Here is a 24,181-nt window from a genome sequence, read left to right as displayed (position 1 = left end):
TTTAGGAACATGTTATCAGCCCCGCTGTCCCAACACCAAAGCAACCAAGTGACAACAGGCTCACTTGGGTGTTGTGTAAACTCCTTTTTTATGCCTTGGATTTCAGTCATTTTCAGGGATTGGCGAATGGTAGTAACAGTGATTCCTTCCTCATCACTCTCCTCTCCATGTCTTTTACTTTTCTCTGTTGCCTTTCTCGGTAGTGGTGGTTTTGAGGAAGGCTCCTCGCCTGGATCTTCCTCTATTTCCTCCGCTTCTTCTTCTTTCCATTCTAAATGTGAAGACACCCATTTCCATTTCTGGCCTTCCACAGTGGCAACTAACATTGATATTCATGCCTCCTGCGATTGATCAAGATTGACTTGGAGGCTTCCTCTTTTGGTTCAGATCTCACTTTGGAAACTCTCTCTCTCTCTCTCTCTCCCGTTCCTCCTCAGATCTTTCTGAGCTGCACCATCCCTTATCAAAGTGCTCACTTAGTTCCTCAGGTGTTCAAGAGTAAAATCCCAAGACACCGGGGGTCCCTATGCTTCTAATCTCTGTCCTAAACCTCTCCATATTCCCTGCCACTCCACATTCTCTGGTTTTGGGGAAAGCTTCCTCCACACAATGTAAAATCCTATCACGGAGAATACATTCAGAGAGACTGATAGTACAGTACCTAAGCTGGCATCCTGGACATGTATTAGGAACTGGGAAAAGCACCTGGAAGCCAGTCCGAGCATCATATTATCTGTTAGATTAGCCAGGATGTATAGGAACCAGGCAGGTATCTCCATCAGTGCCCTTAACTGACTATGCATATGTCCAAATCCAAAACAGAATATGAGGAGCTTAAAAAGGGACCAATATGTTCCAAGGGACATAAGGGTCCTTAGTCCTCTATACAATACTCTTTAAGATGAAGTAAAAAAAAACCGTAATTGCCCGTGTCCTCCACCAATAATTGTCACGGGGTTATCCTTAGATAGGAGTCCGTGACCGGGGGCACAGGCCCTGGGAAGAAGAGGAAAAAAAAAAAAAAAAGAAGGGGATGAACGGTTTGGCGCGACCCGGCCGGCTCCGGGCCACGGTGCGCTCCGGGAGAGCGGGAAGGGTAGAGAGCTAGCCGATTGTTTCAACAAAGAGAAAACACAGCGGCAACGATCTGAGGAGGAAGGGTAATTTACTGAGTTTAACTAAATCAAACAAAACGAGAGAGACAAGAGTATAAAAAAATGAGAGTCAAACCACGACAGGGCGGGGAAAGCACGCGCTGTCTGCGGCGAGCTGAGACTTCTGAGCTGGGCCAGACAGAGAGGCAGTCGCTCCGGATCCTGTCCGCAGCTCCACCGCACTGCCTGTGCCTGCCAGGTCCTCCGGGGATGCCGCCCCCTCCCTTCCCGTCGGGATACTCCAAGAGTCCACAAAAGGCAGCAAACGGAACCAGAACATTAACTCGTTAACTCTCACTGGTCCACATGATGTTCTGATGTGGAATACTGACAACAAAAAAATTACAAAGCCACAACAACTAGAGGTGACCCAAGGTTTTCCTGCCAGTGCCTGAGCCTTGGGGAACACTGTGGTGGCCTTAGGGACTGCGCTGAAGGATGAGGAGGGGATCAAGTGCTGGAGAGTCTGCCGAGGGAGTATGGATTGGGGCACTGGGATGTCCCAGTATCCATCTGGGGACATAGGTGGGACCTCCAGGTCTGAAGGACAACCTGATGTCCCCTGAAGCATCAGGGACAACGGGGAACTGTGGGGACACAAGAGCCTGTGGGCACTGGGGACAAATGGGTGACACTGTCTCATGTCCCCAGTAATCTTCAAGGACACACCGAACACTGACTCTCCTGATTGTCACTTGAGGCTGGGGACACTGTGGCTAAATGGGGACAGCAGGAGGGGGAACGCCCTGAAACTTTCCCACTGAATGACTTTGGATTGACCCCAAGAATGCTCTGGATTGACCCCAGTTCACAGTGGACACGCCAGGACAGCTCCAGGGACACTGGGGATGTATCAAGGACAAAATGGAGGTCACCACTGGGGGTGTGCTTGAGACCTGCTGAGGGCGACTGGGGTGTGGGGGACATCGGGAGCTACTGGGGACATCAGAGGACACTGGGGAGTGGGTGGTCAGGAAATAAGGTGGAAAAGCAGGAAAATAGCCCCACAAATGAGGAAAAACTGTGGAAAAAGGGGGCATCTCCCTCCTGGAATATCAGACATGGAACAGGGCGTCATGCTCCCGCACCACGTGTTTGCAACCAGTCATGCTCTGCCCTGCAGGAGGTTTTCCTTTCCCTTTGCAATCCCCCGCAGCAGCACCTGGCTGCACCATTCTGCATTTGTTTTTGATCTTTTCCCTATTTCTAAAGCCAGCTGAATCCCCGCTCCAAGGTCCCATAGATCCCCACCCTCATATTTAACAATACTGTCCATGTTTTTTGCTGTAAACCACACTAACGTATTAGAGTTTGGGTTTTCTGTGCAATCCTGCCTGAAAGTGATGACCTTGTGACTGGTGGTGTATTGTCACTCTGCTGCCACCACCCATGTGGTGCAGGATGTCACCAGGGCCATCAGCTCCTCTGAGGTGGGACAGAGTGCAGAGCTGTTCTGGGGGTAGGGACAGAGACTGGGGTGGCAGGGGGGATGAGGAGACATGGGGCAGGGAGTGGCAGAGGGCACAAGGGGTGGCAGAAGGGACCAGGGGACAGCTGACAGCTGACAGGACAGGGCTGGGAGTTGACAGCAGGATCGAGCAGACAGGGAATGACAGTGAGTGGCAGAGGGAAGAAAGGGGAGAGGGAAGGACAATGGGGATGAGGGGAGGAGGTGGCGGTGGCGGCCAGTGAAAACGGGAAGAGAGTTTTGTTTTATAAAAATAGTTTTGTTTAATAAAAATGTTATAATGTGACGAGGTTCTGGCTCTGTGTCACTTTATCCTTAACATGTCAACAGGATCCTCATGCATCCCCTCCTGTGTCACCTGCTCATATCTGTCCCCCCCGTTCCTCTCCATGTCCCTACGTATCACCTCCTCATGTGTCCCTTCCACGCCCCTCTCTATGTCTCTCTATGTCGCTTCTGCTGTGTGCCTTCCATGTCGCTTCCCAGTGGCCCCATGATGGTTTCTGGTATCCCCAAAGCCACCTCAGGCACACCAAGGGGTTCTGGTGTTCCCATGGCGGAGCTCCTGGCATCCCCATTGTTGGTTCTGGGATACTCAAGGCCACCATGACCCCACAAGGGGATTCTGAGCTTCCCGTGGGGGTCCTGGTATCTCCAAGGCCATCATGACCATGTACCCATCATCTCCTGTGCACATCATCACGTGTCCCCTTGATGCCACCATGTCCCCTCCTGAAATGGCAGGAGATTGGAGACCCCCAGACCCTACAGGGAGGTGACAGGGTTCACCCCCAGTCCCCCAGCCATGGAACCACCTAGTGTGGTTCTGGAGTGGTCCTGTTGCATCCTGCCGCAGAGCAGGGGCTCCTGGAGTCACTGAGGGGACACTGAGGTGTCTCGAGGGGCTGCTGGAGGGGCAAGATGGAAGGATTGGAGCTGGAGCTCCAGGCTGCAGGTCTCTGGGGGGTAACTGCAAACCCTGGGACCCCAACCCCTATGGAGTCCCTTCACATCCCCCCAGGACCCCTCAACCTCCATGGGACCCCCTCAACCCCTCCAAAATCCCCCCATGCCAGTGGGAACTCCAGCCTCAATGGGACTCTCCATGTCCTCCCAAATCCAATAAGGCCCCTGGAAAAAAGACAGGACCCATGGGAATGCACACACCCTCCCAACCCTTCTTAGGACTCTCCCCATTAAAACAGGAGCCCAGTGAGCCCCACAACCCAACGGGACCCCCAGCCACAATGGGACTCCCCAGTCCTCCAAGCCCAGTAAGACCCCCTCCAACAAATCATATATGGTCCCTGGAGTCCCCAATCCCAATGAGAGACCTCCTAACCCCTGCTCATGATGGGGAAGAGTTCATTGCCCTTCATGCTTGCTTCTCTTTTCTAATTGTTCTTACAATGCCTTATAAGTTGAAATGACCAACAGTTTTCATGTTAAAGATCCTGACATGCATTAGTGTTGTCCATCTTGCTCACAGTTGCCTTTGAGCCTGACTTATAATTTTGTCTAGTGCTGTTTCCAATGTCAGATGTGGCTTTTCTCCATTGAAAACTGATGCCTGGCAACTTGGAGACTAATGTATACATGTATACATTTACTGGTGTGGATGAGCTGGGAATTACTGTTGAGACTCAAGGAGGAAAAGAGAGTCTACATCCTCTGAAAGAAGGGACAGGCTGCTTGGGGAGATTACAAAGAAGTAGCTAAGGTATGCAAGGATGAAGTTAGGAAGGCGAAAGCCCAACTTGAGCTCAGGTTGGCCTCTGCAGTAAAAGACAACAAAAAATCCTTTTATAAATATATTAATGGCAAAAGAAGAACCAAAGATAATTCTCATCCTCTACTTGATGCAGCAGGGAATGTGGTCACTGAAGACAAGGAGAAAGCTGAGGTCCTCAATGCCTTCTTTACATCTGCCTTTAACAGCCAGATCAGTTATCCTCTGGGCTTTTTATGCCCCGATCTGGAAGTCGGGGACACTGCTCAGAATATGCCCCCCAGCAATTCCGGCGGAGACAGTCAGAGAGCTCCTCCTCCGTCTGGACTGTCACAAGTCCATGGGACCGGATGGGCTGCACCCTCGGGTGCTGAGGGAGCTGGCAGGGGTGATTGCTGAGCCCCTCTCGGCCATCTATCAGCACTTCTGGTTAACTGGTGAGGTCCCAGAGGGTTGGAGGCTTGCTGATGGGGCTCCCATCTTCAAGAAGGGCCATAAGGAGGATCCGGGGAACTATAGGCCTGTTAGCCTGACCTCGGTACCAGGGAAGGTTACGGAGCAAATCATCTTGGACGAGATTGCATGGCATGTGTGCAGTGTCCAGGGGATCAGGCCCAGCCAGCACTGGTTCATGAAAGGCAGGTCGTTCTGGACCAACCTCATCTCCTTCTATGACTGGGTGACCAGACTGGTAGATGAGGGAAGGGCTGTTGTAGTCTTCCTAGACTTCAGCAAAGCCTTAGACACGGTCCCTCACAGGCTTCTTCTGGAGAAACTGGCTGCCCATGATCTGAACAGATATACACTTCTTTGGGTAAGGAACTGGCTACAGGGCCATGCCCAGTGGGTCGTGGTGAATGGAGTGAAGTCCAGGTGGAGACCCATTTCAAGTGGTGTCCCCCAGGGGTCGGTACTGGAGCCCATCCTGTATAATATCTTTATTGATGACCTAGATGAGGGCATTGAGAGCACCCTCAATAAGTTTGCAGATGGCACCAAGCTGGAAGGTGGTGTCGATCTGCCTGAGGGTAGGGCGGCCCTTCAGAGGGGTTTAGACAGGCTGGACTGCTGGGCTGAGGTGAATGGGATGAGGTTGAACAAGGCCGAGTGCCGGGTCCTGCACTTTGGCCACAACAACCCCATGCAGCACTATAGGCTTGGGGATGAGTGGCTGGATGAGTGTGAAGAAGAGAAGGACCTGGGGTGTTGGTTGATGCTCAGCTGAACAGGAGCCGACAGTGTGCCCAGGTGGCCAAGAGGGCCAACGGCATTCTGGTCTGCAAGATCAAGCGAGCTTTTGCCATTCTGCTCCATGGGAGGTTTCTGGCCTCCCTGAGCTTAGAAATAGTGTGGCCAGCAGGAGCAGGGAGGTGATCATCCCCCTCTATTCAGCACTGGTGAGGCCGCACCTCAAGTACTGTGTTCAGTTTTGGGCTCCGCACTACAGGAAAGACATTGAGGCCCTGGAATGTGTCCAGAGAAGGGCAACGAAACTGGTGAGGGGTCTGGAGCACAAATCTTATGAGTTTAACTAACTTATGGAAAATGATTTCATGTGTTTTGATATGCTGGCTAAACAGAGTCCTGTGAGCAGTGAAAAATATACATCCATGCTTTTATTTCTGATAAAGAAATTTGAGAATAGGCTTCAAGACTTAAAAGACTTAAAAAGAGTCTCGCTTTTATTTTATGTCAACATGAATACATTAGCTGCAAATTTTCAAATTGAATATATTGAGTTACAATTAGACATTCAACAAAAATAAATATTTGATTATGTCTCTTTACGAGACATTTGTAAGAGCTGTCTTACCAGAGAACAATATCCCTTGCTTCACAGTCATTATAGTCATTATTGCTTTATTATTGTCATTACTTTTTGTCAGTAGGCGCATTTGTGAACACTCTGTTTTCAAAGATGAATCACAGAAAGAGCAATATTTCATCAAAAACCTCTGACAAACACCCTTGAGAACTTCAAAATTGCAACCGCTTCCCTTGAATCAGACACTGATGCATTCATTTCACAAAAGCAAGGCCCAAATTCCCACTAGTGTTATGCTTTCTTATTGTATGTTGTATGTATGTTTTGTATATATTACAAAGAAGCTTTGTTACTCATATATATTAAGGACATTGTACATGTTATCTTCAGCCCAAGACAATGACTCTTCAGCTAATGCCACCCAGGCAAGCCAGGTGATTGGTGATGCTGAAAAGGCTCAGGAACATTCTTTCTTCAAACAGGCCAAAGTCCATTCAAAGTTCAAAACTTGGCAAAATTCAAGCTTCATATTTATTTATACAATAATATTATTGGAATATGGATCAAAGAAATAAATAAGTCCCATTCTTGCAAAACCTGTGGCTGTTTCCATTGCACTCTCCTGGAAATCTGCAAATACAGAAATGAAATCCAGGAAGATTCATGTGTTGCATGCAGGAGATGTTAGCTGCATTGACTGTGGGAGAGAGCTGTCATTAGAAAATTGTCATGTTACTACACAAAGCAGATCAAGAACAAAACAGCACCAAAGCTGAGAAAGAAAAGTGTTTTTTCATAAGACAAATAAGATTTCAAGAGAAGATGCTGCTTTCCACAAAGCATAGAATTGATTTTTTTTTTTTTTAATTAGTAAGCAGAATTGGATATATCCATAGCCCATAACAATTCTTGGAACATTTATTCTTTTGTTGTTCTTTCATACCCCTACTAGGCTTGGCAATAATCCCCAATCCATAATCAAATATGGAAAAGCTGCAGTTAGGTTTATCACAGGAAGAAACCTTCTGAAGTCCCTGCAACAGTATAGTCATAAATGCTGTTTCCAGTTCTTTAAAGACACCAGTTGTCAAGTGAACGAAGGAGATAGGAGCTCCTAAAAACCCTGCCAATCTGAAAATGAAGTTCCTTACTGATCGTATCTGAACTACTACCTCCAAAAACCACCCCTAACTGGCAGATTACATTGTGGGAAAGGTGTTAGGGGACATTCCAGTATAGAACAGCCATCAGGTCTTTCATTCCCTATCGCCCTTCGCTTCTCTCTCCCTGCCCTGATTCCACATTGGCTGAGTACTGCAGGCTCACAAATTTCCCAACACTCAACTAAACATACGGCTACTGGCTGAAGATGAATTGTTGCTAGCTAAGCGTATATTGCTAATTAACTTCTCACATTTGCTCATTCAACACTAGACCATTATTCCTGGACACCTGCTGTCCTGGGATAGAGGTAAGTTGGAAGGAAAAATGTAGGGGAGCATCAGTTGCATTCCTCCTAATCCAAAAGAGGGACAGTTTGACCTCATGTCAAAGGCCCCTTAAGTTGTTCTTTTGCTGAGGGCTTCTTGGCAAAACAGAATAGTCCATAATACAGAAGTTACAATTTTGGTACTTCTTATTTCATCTTATCTACTAAGCGTGCATAAATATGGAAGGATTACCTAAAGGACAAGTTAGGAATTATTAAAGACCCCCCTTTATTGGAATGAAGAGAATCCCCAGAAGAATTGTGAGTACCAATAAATGACAATAAATGGCAGCAGAGACCATAAAATACTCATCTTGCTAGTTCTAAATGCAGGAACAGCATTTCATTCCCACAGATACCTTTGTAGAACTACTGAAAGAGATGGTCGGCCTGTTGGATTCACTCAGTTTAAGCTGAATTCTGTTCCCTCCCAGCACCTTGGGCCCTTCTCTGAGAATGGCCTTGGCTCTGTAGAACACTGCTTATCAGCCACTATAAACATCCTTGTGTTATCATCGTTTTTCTCCTTGAATCAAAAGGATGGCATCATACCAGAAACTCTGAAAACAACAGTTCTATCCCAGCTGAACCAGCTAAGACATTTTCCGATATGAAGAACGATGAAAGGCATCAAAAATCAAAAGGGGCAGGATTTTTTTTTGCATCCTTCGGCAAAATGGATCACACTGCTTCCTGTGAGCAGCAATCTATCTTGCAGTTGAGAAATACTTGGAAACCTTTCTGGAGACTGCAGCACTCTGTAGATTTTTGTTCTGAAATTTCTCTTTCTCAGTCAAAGTTCTCATCCATAGGGCCTGTTCAGTCAGGAGTGAACAAAAGGCTGAATACCAAAATCAAGCAAGCTCCTCCTGTTTCTCACCTGTGAATTCAGCATCACTGCAACTTGAACTGTGCATTGGACAGAAACCTTTCAATGCTGCCGAGATAAAAAAGGTGCAGAATTAGCTTCAGGATATTTCACAGGCAAAAGAATTCACAGAATCTGATTCAAAATCCTTAAGTATCAAATAAGCAGGACAAAAAATGGCTTCTAAACAAATGATTAAAATGAGATCTTAATGGACGAGTATAAAGGAGGCAAATAATCTCATGCTCACTGTCAGCATCTGTTTAAAGTGACTAATTGTTGCTGTTAGCAATGCTTTGGTGTTTGTTGTTGTTTTTGTGAAATAAAGCCATATATTGTATGTATATAAACAAAATCCACAAATACCTTATTAACTATATTAACTGACGTGAAAAAGTATTTTGGTATGATATTAAAGCTTATTAACCAGTATTTATATAGCTTTTCTTTGATTGCCAAATGTTTTGTTTTGGTTTTTAAAACAAAATTGAATCTGTCATTAAAAAAATCAATTCTTAATCAAGTGCCTTAAGTCAAAGGTCCTTTGTTACATTCCCATCCCTCTTGTTCACCAATAAAGAAGTAAAATTCTTATTTTTGATAAATTGAGAAAAAGGTAATCTGAATGGTTTTTAGTGTAAATGCAAATGAACTTTTTGGAGTGGGATGAATATGGGAACTTATATATCATAAATCACAGTGACAGACCGGAAGAAAGGTGCATATTTCACATATTATTTTGTCCAGATTATGTTATACTATGTTTAGCTTGTAAAGAGATATATTAAGGGGATTGATGTTACTCATGTCTGGAGTGTGGACAACAGTGGTGGAACAAGTTTTGGGGATCATTTTAGGGAAACTTCAGGGTAAAAGGAGTAATTTGTGGAAACGTTAATAAACTAATAAAACAACAAAAGAGTACTATGGGAGGGTCGCAAGGGAAAGAAATACCAACAAAACAACAACAACAAACAAACAAACAAATAAACAAAACACCTCTCAGGTGTATGTTGTCACACTGGAAGGATGTTGCAGGAGGGCCAGGGGGAATATTAAATAAGAAACTAGGAACATAAATGGAAAAATGGGACCAGTTTTCTAATTGAGTACCCTAATCATGAGAGACCAAGTGCTGGGTGTTTGTGGAAGTTGAAGAATTGTACGGTTTGATTTGTGGATTTTGAAAGGAATGGGACAAACTGTTTTGATGGTATAAGAAAGGTAATTGTTACTGGTATACAGAAGTAGAATGGAGGATATGTGGAAGTATAACTGAGGGTACGACAAAGGAAAAAGGGTTAAAGAGAAAGTGAGTTTGCCTGCGCTGGTGTGAGAGCAACCCCCCACAATGTTCCCCTGCGAGCAGAACCTGGTGTGAGAGAGTGAGCTGCAGGTGGAGACTGCTGCTGTAAACAGCATGACTTGCAAAGGGGGAGGTGGAGAGGACATGGCACTGGAAGTAAGACTAGCCTCTGCAGAGAGAATCCCAGTGTTGGTACTGGGAGCCTCTGGAGAGGAGGAGGTAAATTGGGAATAACAGCAGCTGTTAGTGTCGCGGCACTGGAGTGGGGCCGTAGGACCCAGGGATCCACTCAGAGAGACATGGGGGCTGGAAGAGCCCAGATAGGGCACCGCCCCATTGGAATGAAAGTAATGTGTAAATTACTGAGAAAGAGGGAACAATTTCTGGTTGCATAGATGAAGGACGGGAATTTGGGAAGTCTACACTAGCAGTTCCATTGCTTAAATTACAGCTGGGGGAACAGGATAAAGAAGTTTATCTTTCGGTGGATACAGGTGCCTCTTACTGCCCGTGGATGATTTTGTAACAACAGAAGGAGCTAATGCCCAATAAATAATGTAAGAGAGTCCAATAGAGCTGGTAGACATTCAAGCACCACTTCTTCCAAGCTCACAGTTGGGGAATCCTTATGGGTAAGAAATCAAGCGCAGGTGGCAGGAAACCTGCAACGATGAGCGAGGAGCTCAAGAGAAATCTCAAATGGAAAAAAGGAAAGTCTGTGAAATGTGAAAAAGGGTCTGTCCGCTTTGTAGAAATATAGAAATGTTGTCAGGACGTGCGGGGCTACAAGAAGGAAGGCTAGGACACTTCTGGAATTATATCTGGTGAGGGAGGTCAAGGACAACAAGAAAGGCGTCTGTAAGTAAATCAATAGCAAAAGGAAGATGAGGGAAAGTGAGGTCCCACTACCAAATGCAGTGGGTCCTGGCAACAAAGGGCAGTGAGAAGGTGGAGTTACTGAATGCTGCTTTTGCTTTAGTCTTGACTGATAAGACTGCCCTGCAGAAACCCAGACTCTGAAGGTAAGAGAATGAGTCGGGAGAAAGGAAGACTTCCTGATGGTCGAGAAGGATCTGATTAGAGATAGGCTAGGCAAACTCAATGCACACAAATCCATGGCCTTTGATGGCATGCACCCACAAGCAGCAAGGGAGCTAGAAGAAGTGACTGCTGAACAACTCTCTTTCATTTTTAAAAGGCCAGAGAGAACAGGATAGGTGCCTGAGGACTGGAGGATAGTCATGTCAGTTCACTCTTCAAAAAGGGCAAGAAGAAGAGCCAAGAAACCATGGGCCAGGAAGCCTCACTTCTGTCACTGGGAAGATGATGGAGCAGTTTATTCTAGATGTCATCTCCAAGCAGTGGAAGAAAAGAGGGTTATCAGGACTGGTCAACATGGGCTCACCGATGGGAAATCATGTTTGACTGATCTGGTACCATTTTATTGCATACATCCACATTTATTTATCCACCCTGTTTATTTTACACATCCACAAGTCTAATGAGATGCATCCCGCTCCTAATGGCATTGGCTGATACAATCTTCAAGCCACTCTCGATGATATAAGTTGTGGCAATCAGGTAAAGTCCCTGGAGACTGGAAAAAAGGTAACATCATGCCCATATTTAAAGAGGGTAAAAAGGATGACCCGGAGAACTACCGACCTGTCAGTCTCACCTCTGTGTCAGGAAAAATCATGCAACAGATCCTCCTGGAAGCTAGATCTAGACAGGCTGGAGAGTTGGGCAGGGAGGAATTCAATGCGATGTAACATGGGCGAGTGTAGAGTCCTGCATCTGGACAAAAACAACCCCAGGTAGCAGTGTAGGCTGGGACAGACCTGTTGGAGAGGAGAGCAGGGGAAAGGGACCTGGAGTCCTGATGGACAGCAGGATGACCATGGGCCAGCACTGTGCCCTTGTGGACAAGAAGGCAAAAGGCATCCTGGGGTGTAATAGAAGGGCTGTGGTCAGTAGGCGAGAGAGGCTCTCCTCTCCCACCACTCTGCCCTGGTGAGACCGCATCTGGAATATTACGTCCAGCTCTGGGCCCCTTCGATCAAGAAGGACAGGGAACTGCTTGAGAGAGTGCAGGACAGAGACACAAAGATGGTGGAAGGAGTGCAACATCTCCCTTACAAGGAAAGAATGAGGGAGCTGGGTCTCTTTAGCTTGAAGAAGACTGAGGGGTGACTTCATTAATGTTTATAAATACGTAAAGGGTGAGTGTCAGGGAGAATGGAGCCAGGCTCTTCTCAGTGACACCCAGTGATAGGACAAAGGGCAGTGGGCGCAGGCTGGAACACAGGAGGTTCCACATAAATATGAGAAAAAAATTATTTAGGTGAGCGTAACAGAACACTGAAATGGGCTGCTCAGAGAGGTCGTTGGGTCTTCTTCCCTGGAGACATTCAAAATCCACCTGGAAGTGTTCCTGAGTGACCTAATATAGGAGCTTCCTGCTCCAGCAAGGGGGGCTAGAATAGATGAATCTTTAGAGGTCCCTTCCAACCCCTGACATTCTGTGATTCCATTCTAAGGCAGATAGAAGGCAAAGAGGTGATACAGGAGAATCAGCATGACTTCACCAAGGGCAAATCCTGCTTGACCAACTAGCGGCCTTCCATGATGGCGTCACATAGTGGACAAGTCAATGGACAAGGGAAGAGCCACTGATATCACCTATCTCAATTTCAGTAAGGCCTCTGATATGGTATCCCACAACATACTTCTCTCCAAATTGGAAAGGTATGGATTTGATGGGTGGACTGTTCAGTGGACAAAAAAGGGGACGGAATCTTCAGCTGGGTCTGACAGAGTAAGGGGAAATGGTTTCAAGCTCAAAGAGGGTAGATTTACATAAGGAAGAACTCTTCTGTGGTGAGGCACTGGAACAGGCTGTCTCATAATGCGGTGGATGTCCCATCCCTGAAGACTCTCAAGGAGAGGTTGGATCAGGCCCTGGCCAACCTGATCTAGCTGTGCATGTCGCCGTTCATTGCACGGGACTTGGACTAGATGGCATTCAGAGGTCCATTTCCAACTCTAAGGATTTTATGATGTCATGACCAGCTGGGTAGATGAGGAAAGAGCAGCAGCTGCTGTGTACTTTGAATTCAGCAAGACACTGAATTGACATTGTCTCCCATAACATCCTCATAGGTAAGCTTAGAAAGTGTGGGATAAATACTGGAGAGTGAGGTGGATTGAGAACTGGCTGATAAGCCAGGGCTGTGATCAATGGCACAGTCTAGCTGTGCCTCCCTTATGAGGAAAGGCTGAGAGACCTGGGGCTGTTCAGCCTGGGAAAGAGAAGGTTGAGAGGGGATCAATGTTTGCAAATATCTGAATCATAGGTGTCAAGTGTGTCAAGGTGTCGGATGATTTTCAGAGGTGATCAACATCAGGACAAGAGGCAATGAGTACAAACTGGAACACAGGAAGTTCCACACAAGCATGAGAAATAACTTCTTTACCTTGAGGGTGTCAGAGCCCTGGAGCAAGCTACCCAAAAAGACTGTGAAGTCTCCTTCTCTGGAGATATTCAAAATTCCCCTGGATGTTTTCCAGCACTATTTAATGTAGAGAACTTGTTTTAGCATAGGCTGGACTAGATGATCTCCAGAGGTCTCCCTTCCAGACTCCTTGTTCCTGTGACTGTACTGGAGATGTCCCTAAAAGCTACAGCTCCAGAAGACAGCTAGCTGGAGAGATGCGTCAGTTTCTTTTATGGAACTGTTTATGCCTTCATAACAGCCTTGTTTTCACATGAATCACAATTTTTTTGAACATGTCATCTACTGATTCAAATTTAAATTCCTCTCAAGTGATTTATATGATTCTGTTCACTTCATGGAAAAGTCAATGTATGCAGATTCTAAAAATCTAAAACTGATGCTATATATCGACTTTGCCTGGTGTAAGTTTCATGCAAAAGTGTTGTATGCAGTGCACTAAGTAATTATTATTTTTAAGGCTGTTTAAAGACTTAGTAATAAAAAAAATATGGCTTGGCTGCAGAGACATCAAAACTTTGAAAATCAAAAGTCACACTGACCGCATCAGAAATTCCTTCACCAGCTGAATTTATTAATCTTTAAATCTTTAATCTGGACTCTATTGAATTCCAGAAAAGATGCTAGAGAACTCCTTTCCAAGTGTATCACTCCTGAACTAAGGAAAACAGCCAGCAAGGAATGTTATCAAAGCTCCCTCAAACCAGAGGGAAAGCTAGCGGTACCTCTACAGAAATAACATCATTCAATATTTTCAGCTAGGACTCCTTTAAACCCATCCTGCATCCTCCTCCAGTTTGGAGAGATGGCATGCAAAAAGCAATGGTCAGCCCTCTCCCATGACGTGCTGGTGACTCACCTGAGCTGAAGCCAGCACTAAATCCCTGGGCAATAACAGGGCCATTATATCAATAGAAAAACAGGACGAGCAAGTGCGATTTTCTACAGAGCGCAGGCAACTCAGATCACAGAATTTTTCACAAGGCCATTCCTAATAGTATGAAATGTTTTCAAGAGCTATCACTCCCATAAAATATTTCTCTAGCAAACATACCTTAAGTTTTCTTGGCCCATGTCTGCTGAATCACTTCCTTTTTTGCCTGCTGTAAGCACTGTAATCACTTTATCCAGGCCTCTTTGAAGACTTCCAAGTCGTTTGGCCTTTCTCTTCTTTTGGCTGCTCTCCACATGAGCTAGGTTGAGATCTAAATCCACAGAATGACACCTGTTACAAAACCAAATTAATTAGTTACTTTTCCTCAGCAATCAGACTGTAGTTATTTCATATGCACTATTAGAATATGATCAGATCAGAATGAAGAAAACAAAAGGAAGTGTTGTGTATTATGAGAGTTTCTGCTTACATGTCAGTTGAGCTTTAAGCTCAGAGATGCATTTTAAAACTGCAGCACTCAGGGAAAATGGAACAAGATGGGATTTATGTTATGGAAAACAGGAATGCATTCTGAAGATGAGTGACTTCTAGTTTTAATTTATTTTATTTATTTATTTATTTATTTTCTGCTTTCAGTGCTTCCCAGGGAATACAGCAAGAGGTTTTAGGAAAATTTTAACCAAGAGAAAGGAAATACAGCTTGCTGTTGCAAACAATGTCTCCTAGGCTGTTCACTGATTAAGGTAGCACTGCTCTGAACCAAAAACATATATAGATAACTGTACACTTCCCTCCTCTCCGGAAGAATCTCCATTGCTGTCAGTTCATATGTATTTGTTGATGTTTTGGGCTTCTTAACTGCGATGACTGTTGTGCACTGGCTCTCTGAAAGAAAGTATCCAAACCAAAGCAGGTACGTTTCTGCAGTAGAGGATTTACTTCAGTCAGGATTTCTCACGATTAGCAATTTTTTTTTTTTTTTAAAGCCAGCCTCCTATCTATCTCTAGTCTGCATCTTCAGAGTGATAAAATAGGTTTTTACTAGAACAACAAGACCACAACAGAAAACTGAGACTGATCCCCCCAGAGCTCTGTAATTCAAAAGTCTTTGAGGGGCTGGCGCAGTGCAGTACAGCAGGTTTGGAAGGGATGAGGACCAGAACTGGTTTCTTGTTCTGCTACTGGTCTCAGGACAAACACTGAGGAATTTACTATGTCAAAAGGTTGCATTCCACATCAAGCACATTTTCCTTTATGTGAAAGGTGCGAATTGCATCACCACAGTTAATACTACATGTTGAGTAACGGCCTAAAAAGTTCTATTGTCCACATGTTGGAAAAGAGCTCTGTAGAGCAGCTTTGAATTTGTGGAGACAACTCAATAAAGCTCGAAGATTCAGCTTTCCATAGCAGCAGTTGGCCCCAGACAGCCATGTTTTCCCAACACTTCCAAGAGATACTTCCACCGTTTATTGTTATATCTCTAAGTACTGCTTTAACCTATCCTGAATGTAAGAACTTCCAATAGATCAACAAAAGTATTTTAATTTTTTAACTCTCAGGAATATCTAACAAAAACGAGCTGAAATCACACTTCTGCACTTCTCATGTAAGAAATACCTACTTTTACTTTTTAAACTTACTGTAAGACCAACATCAGAAGTTACCACATGCAGTCTTAAGACAAAAATAAAACCTGTGTGAACAACTAGCCTTTGTAATGCACTTCGTTGAACACTTAACAAAGGAAAGTGGTATGTTCAGTAACTCTTAGTAACACATTAGCCTGCAGAGATCGAGCATTTCTGAACAATATTCCCTAGCACTTGGAACAGAAGAATCTTCAATTGTAAAAAATGCTTAGTACTTTAAAGGGCAGAGTTAACACGTGCAGTATCAGCACTAAGGATGAGGACAAACATCTTTGTAACTCAGAGGAGCTGCTATAGCATGGACACATTTCTGGTCCATCACGTAAATGCAAGTGTTAACATTGCTAGCCTAAGTATTTTCAATGCCACACCGAGTAGATATGTGAAAGTACAGGTTACATTTCATTTAGAAGCAAGATGCAATAAGAGCACAGTTAAGTAAAAGCATACCCTTCTCTTTCACTCAAAATAGCAGCCCAGAAAAAAACAAAAAAACATAATGAACGTTGAAGAAATTTTCTACTACATCTCCATGAGAAGTGGAACCACGTGCTAGTTTTAGGAACACAGCAATTGTCTCATTATCTGAATGCATCTAAAGGCACGCTCCTTGTGAGAACTTCCGTAATTAATAGACGAGTAACCTGCCCTGACATATGGTTAAACCACTTGCAGTGCACTGTCTGCACTCTCAGATGTCATATGTGACTGCCTGTACCTGTCCATCTCACATTTGGATGACTTGTCTGGAAGGATGCCACGAAGGACAGGATCAAAGGCCTCCCTGAAATCTAGAGAGATTACATCCTCTGCCTTCATACACAAAGTGAGTGGCCTTAACACAGAACAAGATTTGACGACCAAGACTGGCAGCACACATCTCTCTTACAGATGTTTAGGCCACCAGGCTGTTTACCAGGCAGAGCTTTAGCACACAGAAGCATTTTTACCAGAATGTTGTGCTGAACTCTAACACTTACCCCCTGGCTTGCTGGCTGTGTTGTACTGGCACGTCGTTTGTGATGGAATTCTTAAGTGGATGCGCTTGCCACGAACCTTCCTGGATTGAATCAAGAGATAGGTTGCTAACATCCGGTCATAATTCCACCTGAAAACAAGAGTATTTAGATCTCTTCGGAGAACTTGTCAGTACAAAGAAAGCTTTGCGTTCTAAACGTTTCTGCATGTCTGGAATATTTTCCCCTTGATGTGCAACCTTCATGTCTGATCACATTAGGCTAGTTTCAGACCTTAGCTGCTCACACAACAAGTTTAAGATAAAGAAGCAGACTGTTCTTGTTTTTGCTTGAGAGCAGTACAATTGCTGAAAGTGAAGAGTAAAGCTGGTGCCAGAATGTCTCTACTGAAGTGAATGGCAAAGCTCCTCCTATTAATGCATTTTGCACAGTATTTCATCTGGACTCCCATTTTTGGGGGTCATGTTTCAGCCCAGCCCCAAGGAGCATCAACATTCAACTTGATTTTCAGCAGCTTTTTGACGACCGTGAGAACCATGGATGAATTGCTTGATAGACTCACAGTGTAGTACAATTATAAGGCATTAAAAGTCCTTTAATAAAGGACTGTGAAAATATCACAGACTAACATGGAAGAACTTCTTCCCCTTGTAGGTAGATTGTTCTTATTATTTTCTGTACCTGAAAAAAAGTAGAAACGCCTCTCCTGGGTAAAACTTACGTTTTATATCTATTCCTACTAAAGTTATATGGAAATCTTAACAATCCTTCCAAATTCTACCACTTCCTATTTAATAGAAAGACAATTCAATTTCAAGAAACAATTTTCAGATTCAGGTTAAAGCCAGAGTACACATCCTGTTTTAAATCTCTTCTGCAGCTTGGAATGTCATTAGTGACATTTATACAGTATCTCTAGAAGCACTCAGTTTAGCTTTCTCATTTATTTTCAAAAGTTACTGGAATGGATTCCTTTCATAAGGATTTTAACATGGTAGAAAATAACAGAAAGACTTAGAAAACAAAATTAAAGGAGAAAAATAGAATAAATGTGAACTTCAGAAATGTAGTTATTAGCTACAGATAGACTATACGGAGTTCAGCAGGCGTACCTTAGCTCTGAAAGGTATAAAATACTTCATGTTTGAGAGTAAGCGAGCATTAGAGTCTGTTAACACAGAAAGGTTATTTACTGTAGGAATGAGCTTAAATACAATGAGTTACATACATTTATTACCTCTGATATTAATGCCGACATACTCTGCTCTGGTTGTGAAACACAGGAAGTTCTGTTACACAGTCTTCATCAAGGTGCCCCAGCTGCAAGAACAAGACCTATACTGAAGGAACAGCTTCCAAGTCATCTCACAGAGCCAATATCACCACGATAGTCTTCTGATATGCAGCAATCGAGTCAATAGTTAGCCACCATTTCAGATTTTCTATTTTAAATAGTTAGTATCAGGGCTAAATACTGCAAGGAGTAAACAGAATCACAGAATTGTAGGGGTTGGAAGGGACCTCCAGAGCTCATCGAGTCCAACCCCCCTGCCAAAGCAGTTCCCTACAGCAGGTCGCACAGGTCGGCATCCAGGCAGGTCTTGAACATCTCCAGAGAAGGAGACTCCACCACCTCCCTGGGCAGCCTGTTCCAGTGCTCCGTCACCTCACTGTAAAGAAGTTCCTTCGCACATTTTGTGTGGATCTTCCTATGCTGCAGTTTCTGGCCGTTTCCCCTTGTCCTGTCTCCATTCACCACTGAAAAGAGTCCGGCCTCGCCATTCTGCCCCCCACACCTCAGATACTGATAGACCTGGATCAGGTCCCCTCTCAGTCTTCTTTTCTCGAGGCTGAACAGACCCAGTTCACTCAGCCTTTCTTCATAGGACAGGCCCTTCACCATCTTTGTGGCCCTCTGCTGGACTCTTTCCAAGAGATCCCTGTCTTTTTTGTACTGGGGAGCCCAGAACTAGGTGCAGTACTCCAGATGAGGCCTTACCAGGGCAGAGCAGAGGGGGAGGATCACCTCCCTCGACCTGCTGGACACGCACTTTTTAATGCACCCCAGGATGCCATTGGCCCTCTTGGCCACAAGGGCACACTGCTGGCTCATGGCCGACCTGTCGTCCACCAGGACACCCAGGTCCCTCTCTGCAGAGCTCCCCTCCAGCAGCTCATCCCCCAACCTGTACCGGTGCACGCAATTATTCCTCCCCAGATGCCAGACTCTACACTTGCTTTTGTTAAACCTCATCTGGTTTTTTACTGCCCAGCTCTGCAGCCTGTCCAGCTCCCGCTGAATGGCAGCACGGCCTTCAGGCGCGTCAGCCAATCCTCCCAACTTCGTGTCATCAGCAAACTTGCTGAGGGTGGCCACCATCCCCTCATCAAGGTCATTGATGAAGATGTTGAACAAGACCGGACCCAGCACCGACCCCTGAGAAAGAGTCACCAAACTTCAGCAACTGGTCCCTCTGTGGCAACAGGTTTTGAATTCAAGTACAAAAGCCTGACAGCAGATGAAATTTTCACGGGAGCAGAAGTTACACCTCTATCCCTCCTTAATTATTCAGTTGCATGGCATGCACAGCACACGGTGGTACCATCAGCAACAGCTGTTCTTCAGGGAAACAGTGGCACCCAGTGGCCAGCAGCAGCCATTGGCTGCAAATACACAGCAACTTCTCAGTATCTGCAGCAAGAATCTCCCTCACACACCCAGTTCCCAGCCCCACCCCAACCCCGCTACCCCAACCTCTCACACAGGTCAGACAATTGAGAGATAAGGAGGACAAGCACAGTTCCAGAGGACCCACAGAATGGCTTGAGATGGAAGGGACCTTAAAGACCATCAAGCTCCAAGTTGCAAAGTTGCAACTCACCAGATCAAACTGTCCGGGACCTCATTCAACCCAGCCTTGATTACCATCAGGGACGAGACATCCCTACCTCCTGTTTTATCCACCGCACCTCTCAGCATGGGGCTGCCTGCAAACTTTCTGAAGGTGCTCTCTAGTTCCATTCTCTCTGTCACTGACAAAAGTATTGAGGGCGCCAAAATGGACCCCCAAGAGTCACCACTTGTCAGCAGCCTCTGAAGAAACGTATTATCACTCCTATTCTGTGAGGATGCCAGTGGTCCAGAAAAGATTCCAGAAAATACTTAGGCTTTTTCGAGTGTGCGTACTTACTGGGTATTTACTTTGCCACTGAACAGCATCAGAATAACCTTGCATGAGCCAAGGGTGATTTAACAGGTGTTTAACTGTAATCTGCTTCTTTAGGTCTACCTAGTGGGCAGCAACATTCAAGCTGTTACTTATATCATCAAGAAGAACTGCAGACAGTTATTCTTTTCCTAAGAACTTCAAGGTGCCTAGAAGCACAGATAGAGACCAGCGGTATTTATTCACTTCACCAAAAGGAAGGTCAAACGCCTGAGCTGTGAAGAACAGTTACTGTAACCATAGGTTCTCTAAATGCTCCACCAGGATTTTGTATTTGAGACTGCGTAGATACAGCCCAAAGGCATACTTAGTACGTTCAGCTTCCTTTATGAAACATCTTTTGTTTACAAATTGCTTTTAATTATACAGCACAATTAAGAACATCCAAATGCAAGCTGCTTGAAGACTGTTTAATTATTAAAACTGTAATTATTTCTATAACCATTAACTAGTACTACGTTATTATTTGAGAATTTTCAGCACAAGGCAATGCTAACCTTTTCTTCAAGGATATCAGGCGTGGAACAGTTTAACTTGTTTAAACACCGCATATTTTCTAAGCACTCCATCAGTGTTTTGAGCTTATGCAACAGCATTTTGTACATCAATCTGAATAGAAGCAGCTCTTTTACCTGTAGCAGTTGATTAAGTAGCAGCGTGCTGCTAGGTGAAAGCCATTTTGGAACAGTGTATTTTCCTCTCTGCAATAAAAAAAGTTATTTTCTTAACTAAAATAAGAGAGGATTGAGAATGAACCTTGAACAACTAGCTCAAAAGGAACTATTAAATTATTTGGATGATATTGACATCTCTTTTCTTTCAAAGCACAGGAACAGAGATTACAAACTCTGCTTTAAGAATAGCTTGAATAAATTTAATGGTAAAAATTAACACGTACTTGGCTGAGGGCAATGCTGGAAGGGAAACTGCTCACAAGAGCTACAAAATGCCTAAGATCACACCAGAAATACTTTGTTCTAACAACAGTTATGGCACATAGTCAATTTCCTTAAGTACTTCCCAAATGAAGCGATGTGGAGCATTACAGGGAAAAGAACACTGAACACAGATGCTATGATCCTGATTAGAGTCAAGCAGTAGACTTAAACCAATTCTGAGTTTTAGATTCCAGGATATTTCAGGATCTGTAACGTGCGAAAGTCAATTACACAACAATGCCTAGGTGTCTGCATTTCAAGCACTTCTCAGATCACAGCCACATACAATTAAAACAAATTCAGTGCAGAAATAGCAAGCCAGTATCTTAATACTTGTGAGATTATCCATTTTTTACTGCATTCTGACTCAGTTCTGAAACTTGCTCATCCCAGTTCACTTAAACAAGTTCCACCAGTTCAGGCAATGCAGCCCTCAGCTCCTGTGTGCATCAGACAGATAGAACTAAGTGGTGCAGAAACAATCTTGGACAGCTTCAAGAGCTCCATTCTGCTAACAAACTCTCAGTCCAAAACTATTCACAATTTTAAGGAAATGTACACCTGAAGCAGTTGGATCATTTTCCATTTGCCACGTTCTGCAAATTGGAGTGTTGATTAGCACAAAGGATTTTCTGCAGTCCTGCAGAAATGGACAAAGTCCTAATTACAAAGGGACAAAGGCTCAATGCACAACATAGTTCACACCAGAATAAAAAGCCATGTCTCTTGATTAACACGCTCAGGTTGTTGTGCGCTCTGAAAGGAAACAGAACGAACTGCTGAATTCGAAGGCAATCAGTGGGGTCCCTACATTTCCTCCTGATTCTGGAAGAGGAAATCTTGATAGTAGATGCAGAACTTTGCTCTTCCTAGACATGAGAAGAGCTGGCATTCAATAACATTAATTTCTGGTAAATCAAACAATGTATTTATATCTTTACTACAGGTAGTAATAGGGAGCAGCCAGTTGAAGAACCAGATACAAAAATTAGCCCATTGGGAAGTAAATACTTCTCCTTAAACTCTCCACGCTATCACATTATATAATCAGGCTACATAGGCCAACCAAGTGTAGAACCAAATCCACAAAATACTGGTAGACAAAGCAGCAAAAAAAAAAAAGGGGACAATAGTCAGCAGACAGGCCTTTCCACACACACTACAGCTCAGCATGTTCTGCCATCAGAAAAGCAAGGCCTCTTGTCATGCTCAGCTATTTCCCTTCTCAGTGTATTCTAGCACCATCGATACCTCCTTTTATCCTCCTGTAGAGTGCCATCACACTGCCATCATCAAAAGGAAGAAACCCACACAACAGAGCGTACCGCAGTACTCCCATGCTCCAAAAATCTGCCTAAAAAATAAAAGGACAAGTTTACAAACCTGAAGCACCTAAAATGCCTTACTGACAGATTGTATTGCCTGCCCTTGCCAAAGGCCACACACAGCCTATGAAAAGCTGGCTCTTTCCCTCACGAAAAAAAAACTTATGGTTCCAGAGAAAGCATATGACCCTAATTCAATTGTACTTCCACTCAACTTAAAGCACTACTAAAACCAATATCTTCATCTTAGCTCATCACCCTTCTGCAGTACCTTATACCTACAAGGATTTCACTGGCAAAAACGAAATCAAACCCATCACAAAGGATTTGGCACAGTTACATGTTACTGGCTACAACGAGAGCTGTCAGCAGTCAGCTGTGAGGCTCTGCTGCTGCTCTCTTTATGTACAGGCACAACAAGGCTCTACACCTCACAATGCCATTCTCACTTTGACTGTAAAGAAAAAGAAGGCTTGAGAAGCAGTCTGTGGAAAAAAAATAAAGCAAGAATTAGAAGCCATCAACAGCGGTGCAATGGTACCTGAAAGAACTGCTCCATCTTTAACAGCAGAGCAATTCAAGAAGTATGAGGGCATTTCAAACCAGACCAGTTTGGACAGATTAACAACTGCAAGTATTGGGTTCCAAAGTTCTAGACATGAAATCAAAGCTGGAAAAACTCTTCACGTTTTCGTCTCTCAATTTTTAGTACATTGTGCATTACAGTGGAAGCAAGTCTTCACACGCAACTTGGAAGCTAAAGACAAGTCTAACAAAACACGTAAGATCCTGAGACCGCACAAAAGTTTGACAAATGATGGACAATTAACAGAGCAAATTGCTCTTTCAAAAACTGACTAATAGAAGGAGATCTCTGAAGTTGCTGTTTCATAGAGCCCCAAAGTAGGGAACAATTGGTGGAGACAGATGAGGATTAGCCAGAGACAAACCAGCCAGCTGCGTGAACTGCGGCCCATTGCACTTTTCAGTCTGTGGCCATTGACAGCTTCTGAGAGCTACTAAGCAACGCAACCCAGCAGAATTCAGGAGGGGAACCAAGTGAGCGTATCTGAGCTCCACTGCCTTCAAACGCTCTCTGGGGAGGGAAAGAGGGGAGAGGTGTAAAACAAACTCTGGTCTGCATACCTCTGAGCCAATATAGGCTTTGCCCTGGATTAGCTCTGGTGCTGCACATGCTGGGCTTCCACAGCACGTGTTCAGGTGGTAATCAAGGCCTCCCTGGAATAACACAGAAAATAGAAGAGTTTGCTTTAACAGAGTTCATGCTTTCTGTAATGACACTTCAGAAGCCTCAGAGGCTTCTTCTCCTGGGCATACTTTCATTCATTATATATTTGGCTTTCATTCAATAGGTGACCTCACTAAGCAAATATTGTCTAAGACCATGAGCACTGTACAACTATACAGATCCCAAGCTGCTCACTTATCTTATGTATCCTTGGCATGATGCATTATTTTCCTTAGCTGATCATCTACTAAGATGAACTGTCTGTGCAAACACCAAACTGAGAAAGAAGTCATGCAAGAGCTATTGCGTTTGAGGCTCGCTGGTCATTTAGAACTATTTCATGCAATAACTTTACAAACTTTACAAAGAACAACTGATATAATACTTCCTTATTCAGAGTATCCTATTACTCCACTTGGGTTTTGTTCTAAACAGGTCAGAGCAAGATATACCAATACACCAAAATTATACCACTGGGACAACAGCCTGTTGGTCTTGATTACCTGCGAGAAGCTCTAAAACCGAAGTTCAAACGCGAGCTGTCGGCCGGGCTGTGCTCTGTGCAGCTGCCGGCTGCCCCGCTCGCTTTCGGCCCGTCGGAGCGCGGTTCCGGTATGCGGCGGA

At 44.4% G+C, this 24,181-nt stretch overlaps 1 long non-coding RNA gene across 4 annotated transcripts; it reads right to left on the bottom strand.

Annotated features, from left to right (window-relative positions):
- Positions 1-6,032: 6,032 nt before the first annotated feature.
- LOC125700356 (uncharacterized) lies at positions 6,033-24,164 on the bottom strand. Of its 4 annotated transcripts, none has more exons than XR_007379878.1 (7): positions 24,061-24,164; positions 23,455-23,547; positions 22,235-22,337; positions 18,056-18,138; positions 16,822-16,949; positions 14,349-14,519; positions 6,033-8,542 (listed from the first exon to the last, which is right to left on the bottom strand). It is a non-coding gene; the product is annotated as an uncharacterized LOC125700356 (long non-coding RNA). The 4 variants fall into 4 exon arrangements; XR_007379877.1 differs by lacking the exon at positions 22,235-22,337 and having other exon boundaries at positions 6,033-6,813; positions 8,486-8,542; XR_007379879.1 differs by lacking the exon at positions 22,235-22,337 and having other exon boundaries at positions 6,033-6,746; positions 8,486-8,542.
- Positions 24,165-24,181: the final 17 nt, after the last annotated feature.

The sequence above is a fragment of the Lagopus muta genome, chromosome 14 (assembly GCF_023343835.1).
Source record: "Lagopus muta isolate bLagMut1 chromosome 14, bLagMut1 primary, whole genome shotgun sequence".
NCBI classification, from domain to species: Eukaryota; Metazoa; Chordata; class Aves; order Galliformes; family Phasianidae; genus Lagopus; species Lagopus muta.
Note: the sequence above shows the minus strand (reverse complement) of the source record. Positions and strands in the feature narration are given on the sequence as shown.